This window comes from Sinocyclocheilus grahami, unplaced genomic scaffold (genome assembly GCF_001515645.1).
Source record: "Sinocyclocheilus grahami isolate Dianchi unplaced genomic scaffold, SAMN03320097.WGS_v1.1 scaffold36.1, whole genome shotgun sequence".
In the NCBI taxonomy this organism is placed as follows: Eukaryota; Metazoa; Chordata; class Actinopteri; order Cypriniformes; family Cyprinidae; genus Sinocyclocheilus; species Sinocyclocheilus grahami.
The window spans coordinates 839,325-846,792 of NW_015505215.1; positions in this window are offsets into that span (position 1 = coordinate 839,325).

Below are 7,468 nucleotides of genomic sequence, written 5' to 3' on the forward strand. Positions count from 1 at the left end.
ATAAAGTATAACAATAATAATAATTTTCATGGTTTGATGTGATATGAGCTAACCGATCTTTAGATTAAATCACCATTGGTAGCGCGATTTATTGTAATGCTTTTTTCCTCAGTTGGTCAGAACAAACGTGGCAGACTTGTTCCTTACTTGTTCAGATGACAATATACGGTGAAATTCTTATTTGGGTCATATATTCCAAGACGTAGGCTACAATCTGTGATTGTGAAGTACAGTAAATATCCACACTGGTGTAGTGACTGACAGCCACACATACTCCTCAAAACATTAGATTCATCTACGCTGGAGCCGTGCCGGCTCACAACCCACACAAGGAAGATAATTCCGCACACAGCTGCAATTGCAGGTTTTCAAACAGAGATGGCGACAAAGAGGCAAAACTTACAGACTTCAGCTTTAATCAAAGCATTCATCCATTTCAACCATTCACCCTTAACGATGCGTTTCCACTGGCACGTAGCGAGCACAGCGGAGCGAGCATTTTCAATTAATGGAGAAAACGTTGAGAGCGGCCGAGAGTGTCAAAAAGGTTGGGCATTCCTCGACTTTATGCAAATAACGAGCAAAAAACGCCGGGCGACAACCAATCACTGTGAAAAGTAGGCAAGGCAAGATTTTGACGTAGCTATGTTTCCGAGTGTTTGCTGAACTGGTGGATTACTGATCTGAAGTCACTTGTCGTTCAAAAAATTCATATGCAAAAGTAAATGCATTTTGCATGCTTTTATTATATGCAATGGATGGGTGAGTGAAACTGTATTAAACTGTCATTGTATATAGGCCTATTACATGTATAATGAAAATGTTTTCCTTCACACTTGAAGTTTACACAAACATATTGTAATAAACGTTTCCCCTACTGCGAAACCATGTACATGCCTGTGTTTATTTATTGATAATTTCTTCAAAGCAGCCATTAAACAATGCACATATGATAAATGTGTAAACTAATGTCTAAAATTTATTTGCAAGCAGCACAATGGAAGAGAAGCTGATTGTTGCTGTGTGTTCTTTCCCGGTACTGTATGATACATCTCTGTATTCATATAGAGACACAGCAGTGAAAAACGAAGCATGGCGCAAAGTGGCAGAGGCTGTCGGTGTTCCTGGTAGGTTTAAAAGTAGTAAAAGTGACATCTGTTTTTGTCATAATCTGCAATAAGTGTAGGCTATAATTATAGCCAGCCTCACATATTTAAAATAGGCTATTGATTTGCAGTTTTTAATATGTACTGATGCACTGAAATATAAACAGTTGTATGAAAACAACAGACAAAAGTAGATGGTTCACCTCAAATAAAAAAAAGCACATCTCACATACTACATGTTTTTTAGTAAGAAAAATGGCTTTCAACAGCACCATTTGTTTTTGTTGTAGAATACATTTTTTATTCCAAATTCAGTTCAATATCACTTGCTTTTGAAGGACTGAAGACCGTTATCCCTAACTAAACTGAGCTGTTCACGTTCTGTTACAAATAAAAATAAACAATGCAAAAAGTATGATGCAAAAGTAGTATATGATTTTATTCAGAACAAACAATAGAATAGCATAATCAATTTTTCATTAATCTAACAATTATTATACTGTACAATGAGATTTTGTTTTCAAAAGCTACATTAGTAACTAATTTGGGTAAAGAACCCTTTAATTGTTGGTGATTTTAATATCCATGTTGATAATGAAAAAGATGCATTGGGATCAGCATTAATAGACATTCTGAACTCTATTGGGGTTAGACAACACATGTCAGGACCTATTCATTGTTGAAATCATTCTCTAGATTTAATACTGTCACATGGAATTGATGTTGATGGTGTTGAAATTATGCAGCCTTGGTTCAAATCGTACTTATCTGACCGCCATCAATTCGTAGCAGTGAATGAAGAGGTATCATATCGCAAATGCAGTATGGAGTACCTCAAGGCTCAGTACTAGGATCGTTACTTTTCATGCTTTACATGTTACCCTTGGGAGATATCATCAGGAAACACGGTGCTAGCTTTCACTGTTATGCTGATGATACTCATCTCCCCCTCTAAGCGAGATCCCAATTTCGTCGGTCCTCCGATGTGACGTCTCCGTTCCCTCCTTCAGGGAACGAGGGTTACATACGTAACCGAGACGTTACATATGTAACCTGAGACGTTCCCTTTCGAGGGAACTTCGAACTACGTCCTCTAGGGGTCGCTATGAGGAACAGTATACCCACGCCACCATGCTGAGGGGAGTGCATGAGAGAAAACCACGGCGAGCACTAAGTACCAACTCTACCATAGCCGTGGGAGTTGCCCCAAAGGACGTCTTGGTGGCTGTCAATGACATTATCCCTTTCGGTCAAGGGCCTGAGCTCTATACCCTAAAATAACTTACCTGTTAAGGCTGGGATAGGAAGCCCAAGCCTAGGGCAGAGCTCAAGGCTTGGAATCAAAGAAATAGATTCCTTTAAGGGGATACGGCCAGGTGTCTAAAAAACCACACCAGCCTGTCACCCAGGGGGGCTACCAACGGTTCTGAATAAACCTGCTCAAAAAACTGACTCGACAGATCTTAAGTAGCAACACCCTGCTCAGAAATGTATCAAAGAGACACATTAGTTGAATGGAGCCCAAGGCGAGAACCAGGGCCTAAGCTAACTCAGAGAAAGGGAAAGAGGCTGACAGCGCGTAAACCTTACCATACAGGATTTTAGAAAGTGCACAGAATGCTTTGCGCAGAGCGACTCATAGCTAATCCTCACAGAGAGGGGAGCACTTCTCAGCTCGACCAGAAGGGGGCGCTAGATTAGAAGGGGTAACCCAGCAGGGCCCAATAAACGACAGTCTCCTGGTGCAGCTGGACACGGTCTCATCCTCTCTATCTCGATATCTAGAATCTGAAGAAATAGCGGGACCCAATAACCATTCATGCATATAGAGCTTACTGCTCCTCAGAGCAGAAGCACAAAAGAAGGGTTTCCACAGAAACACAAATCCTTTTACCTCAGGGAACGCAATGTATTCCAGCCCACTCCGCAGAGGGGTGATTACTGGTTCAACCATAAGGGCAGTGTGACAGTGAAGACCCACGGGCATGAAGGTTCAGGAACGATTCAAATCTCGGGAGACCCCTCAGGGTGAGAAATTAGTAGTTCGCACCTGGCCAGAGGATAGGGAGCATGTCGCAAAGCATGTACTCAGAAGAGTACTAGCCCACGAGAAGGACCCGCAGGTCCTGAGGTTGCAGCATTATACTGGGGACCTGATGCTGGGAGGCTTCCTCAGAAGCCCAGGTTGTGTGTCCAAGCCGAAGATGATGGCTATCACCAGCCTGGAACCAGAACTGATGAGTGAAACCATCACTGTAATCTGTCAACAGCAGGAGGTCCTGACTTAGCAGGTGGGTCAAACCAACCATGGCTCCCGCGCATGACTCAGGCTCATGGATATAGACTGAAGGCGAAGTCCAAAGCCTGGACCTTCGTGGAATGAAGGATTTAAAGGCAGCCGAGCACGTCTTGGTCTCCTAAAAACTTCACAACCACCGTCTCGACGGAAGTGCTGTAAAGCTCAGAAGGGGAAACCGGCACATCAAGAAGAAAGCCCTTCTCTTTCAACCCGATATCCACCAGACTCAACCACAGATGTCTCTCCATAACCACCATGGCCACCATGGATCTGCCAATGGCAGTAGCGGCCAGCTTAGTGGCACAGAGAGCAAGATCTGTGGTGCGACGCAACTCAGCCACCTCATCAGGGGATAGACCCTGCCTTTATCCAGGTCTTTCAACAGATCAGCCTGAAAAGCCTGAAGCACCGCCATGGTGTGCAACGAGACTGCAGCCTGACCTGCTGCCGCGTATGCCCTGCCATTTAAACAAGATGCATCCTGAAGGACAGGGAGGGAGCCTTAAGAGAAGATGTCTCCCCCATAGAGAGATAGCAGGCCAGCGTCTCTTCAACAGTGGGCATCTTTTCATAACCATTCTCACGCATCCCCTCGAGGTTGGCATAACTAGTATGCTGGAATCTGTGGATGCAGGACGAGAATGGGTTTTTCCAAACCCTATCGATCTCCACATGAAGATTGGAAAGGAATGGAAGGCTCTTTTTTTTTCAAGCCGGAGTGCAGTATAATGTGGTTATCTGAGAAGGACATGATATAAATCATCTGTCCAACAACTGCAGACAGATCCACACTATACACTTACTATATAAACAAAAGGAAATTACTGATAGGGAGAAATTTCGCATCAGGTCCTTTCCATGTTCTCACCGCGACCGCGATTGCAACGCACAGCATGCATTCAGCTCCCGCGGGAGTTCAACATGCTCCGCCCAACCATTAGATTACCTCAGAAATCAAGCGAGAACGAAAACCGCTGCCTCGAATGCTTAGCTATTCCCGCGAGAGGCGAACGCACTCATGCAAACACTACCTACAAACTCGGGTAAATGGTGGAGTACTCACATCCCCCTCAGTAGTCCCGCGAATGCATCACGATGAGAGCAAGCCGCCTCTTCGTGAGATGAGCATGTTCAATTCATGCTCATCTCTCACAAGAAATAAGCAATGAATACAGAGCACATCCAACTCCCTCGAGAGCTGAACGAGCTTGCTCTTTACCACACACACACAGCACGTGAGCCGTGTGAAACTGCAGGTATCAGAGCAAAGTCTCTGGCGAGAGAACATGCACTCCTAGTCATATTTAGCTTAACGCTAACATAAACAAACGGTCAGTGAAGACGAAGAAGAGGATGATGTGTTATCCTGGCGCCCTTTTATACTGTGCTCGCGCAGGGTAATGACTTCATAGGATGTCTCCGGCCAATGTTATTGTCGTTTTTAGATTTATGCTTCAGACACTGGTCACGCTAAAGGTGTTCCCCATAGCAACCCCTAGAGGATGCAGTTCGAAGTTCCCTCGAAAGGGAACAATAGTTAATATATGTGAATATATATGCAAATATTTGTAATTCCATTGTTTGTTGGAGACATATATGATAAAGTATATGTACAAACATGTGGATAACATGTTTAAGTCATTTTTTAAAAAAAGTGTAGGCTTCTTGCAGATAATATAATAGCCTATTACTAAAATTAAAGGTCACTTAAGTATACTTAAAAATAATACACTTTCATAACTGTTTCTTAACACACTTTTTAAAATAAATGCACTTTGTAATGATATCTAAGTTTAAATTAAATGTGAATTTTAAATTCAGTATTGCTTTAAAGTACAATTATTTTTTTATGTATTGACTAATATACTAAAGCACATGTAAAATAAAGGATTCAGTTTTAACTTAGTATTGTCCAATATTACGTTTGTTAATATATTTTAAATGTGTTTATTAATATATACTGTGTATACTATTATATACTGTGTCAATTTGCACTTGCAATGTATTTTTAATATGCGTCATTTAAACCAGTTTGCGCGCTTGTGCCGATCTACGAGTTCTCCCGCCAAACACAGCGCTTCTCTCTCATAAACGACACTTCATGTTAAATGTCACTTTATATATGTAATATTTAATATTTGAAAACACTTAAAACATGTATGCTTCATAGGTTTGATTTATCAATCTGTTTTTCGCATCATCAGTCCATGACAGCGGGGAAACTTTGACGTTAATGTTGGAACTGTTTTACTTATTGAAATTTTCAACTTTGACACAGTAAAGTAATCAATCACTCTTATAATTTGCTGCTCACGTGGATCAACTGAGATGCTTGATTTAAATGTGACTTCTTTGTAAGCTGTGTTTCACACATCGCGATGTATGTACAGACTAATGTGACACATTTATATAGGCAGGAGCTTATGAGAAAGGCAGTGAAGATGTGTCACATTAGTACATATAAGCGTGTAAAGCACGTCTTTGTGGAAGCCTACATAGTGTTGTATGTCTGTACGTACATAGTGCACGTTTTTGCTGTTTGATGTCTATTTTTTAGGCTAAATTAAGGTATTCGTGTATGTATGATTAATTGGATTGTTTAAAATCATGTTTGTTCAGGTAACTTCACTGTCAATAATATGTACACCTCTGTTTTTATCGTTATAGGAATTACATGACATCCACACCAGTTCTTCATGCCTATGTCTCTGCTGAGAGTGTCTGAGTTTCGAAGAGTCTGCTTAGTGAGTCTTGAATAATTGACAGCACCACCAGCTTCTAGGATTTTAATTTTAGGGGGGCTCAGCCCCCAATGAGGGTATAATATATATATATATAAATACATTTTTATTTTTATTTTTTATATTAGACTAATAGGGGTGATATACTAAACTTATATACCAAAAAGTGTTGTATACCACTGTATTGCATAGATAGGTATAACATATAATTGAATAAGCCAAATACAAATCTTCATGATCTCACACACACCTGTTTACTGTACACACACAAAATTTTACTGTTTGCATTTCTAGTAACCCTCTTTCCTTAGCTCAAGTATGCAAACCTCTTTGCCACATGCACTGGAAAATGTATTACATTGTAAGTTAAATTTTCAAATGAAAATTGCAACATGATTGTTTTATAAAGTATGCGTTCATACGTGCTTCATTTTCACTGGAGGAAACAGCTGTGGTGTGATGAGGGGTGAGCGCAGTGAAAACTTTACAGTATAGATGTGGAACCGATTGCTCCCCCATGATATTTTTTGAATTTTAGATGGGCTATAGCCCCCTTAAAAATGGCCTAGCAACGCCCATGAGCACCACTCATGTTAAACAGTTAGTTCACCCAGAAATTAACATTTTTAATTTTTTTTACTAACTGAAAATAAAAATCCAAATTAAAATATTTTTAATGAAACAAGAGAGGAGAGGTTTCTGTCCCTCCGGCTGAAATACATGCAACCATACCTTTGAAAAACCAAAAAGGCTATAAAGGTGTTGTAAAACTGATCCATATGAATGAAGTGGTTTAATCCAAGTCTTCTGAAGAGATATGATCACTTTATACAATGAGCTCATTTATTTTAATTAATAGAATTAATATATAATATATAATATATAATTTGACTTTCATGCAAACAATGTCCTCACAGAAACATAGAGCGCATCAAATCATTGCGACATGTGAGAACCAATGAGGTTTATTCACGTACATTTTTTTGGCTTTTGATTTACTATATTTTATATGCTCTTTGTCAATAAAATTAATTATTTTAATTAAATTTAATGTATAAAGCGATCAAATCACCTCACAAGACTTGGATTAAATTACTTTTAAAACCTTTTAGGATCACATTTTTGTTACATGGACTTTCATGAAGGGACAGATAGCTCTCAGGTTTCATTAAAAATATCTTCATTTGCATTTTAAAAAACAGAAGTCTTAAGGGTTTGGAACAATATGACAGCAAGTAATTGATGACAACATTTTACATTTTGGGAAAACTGCGTACAGTTGTACAGTTCATCAAAATATAAAATTGTGGTAAAATGAAAAT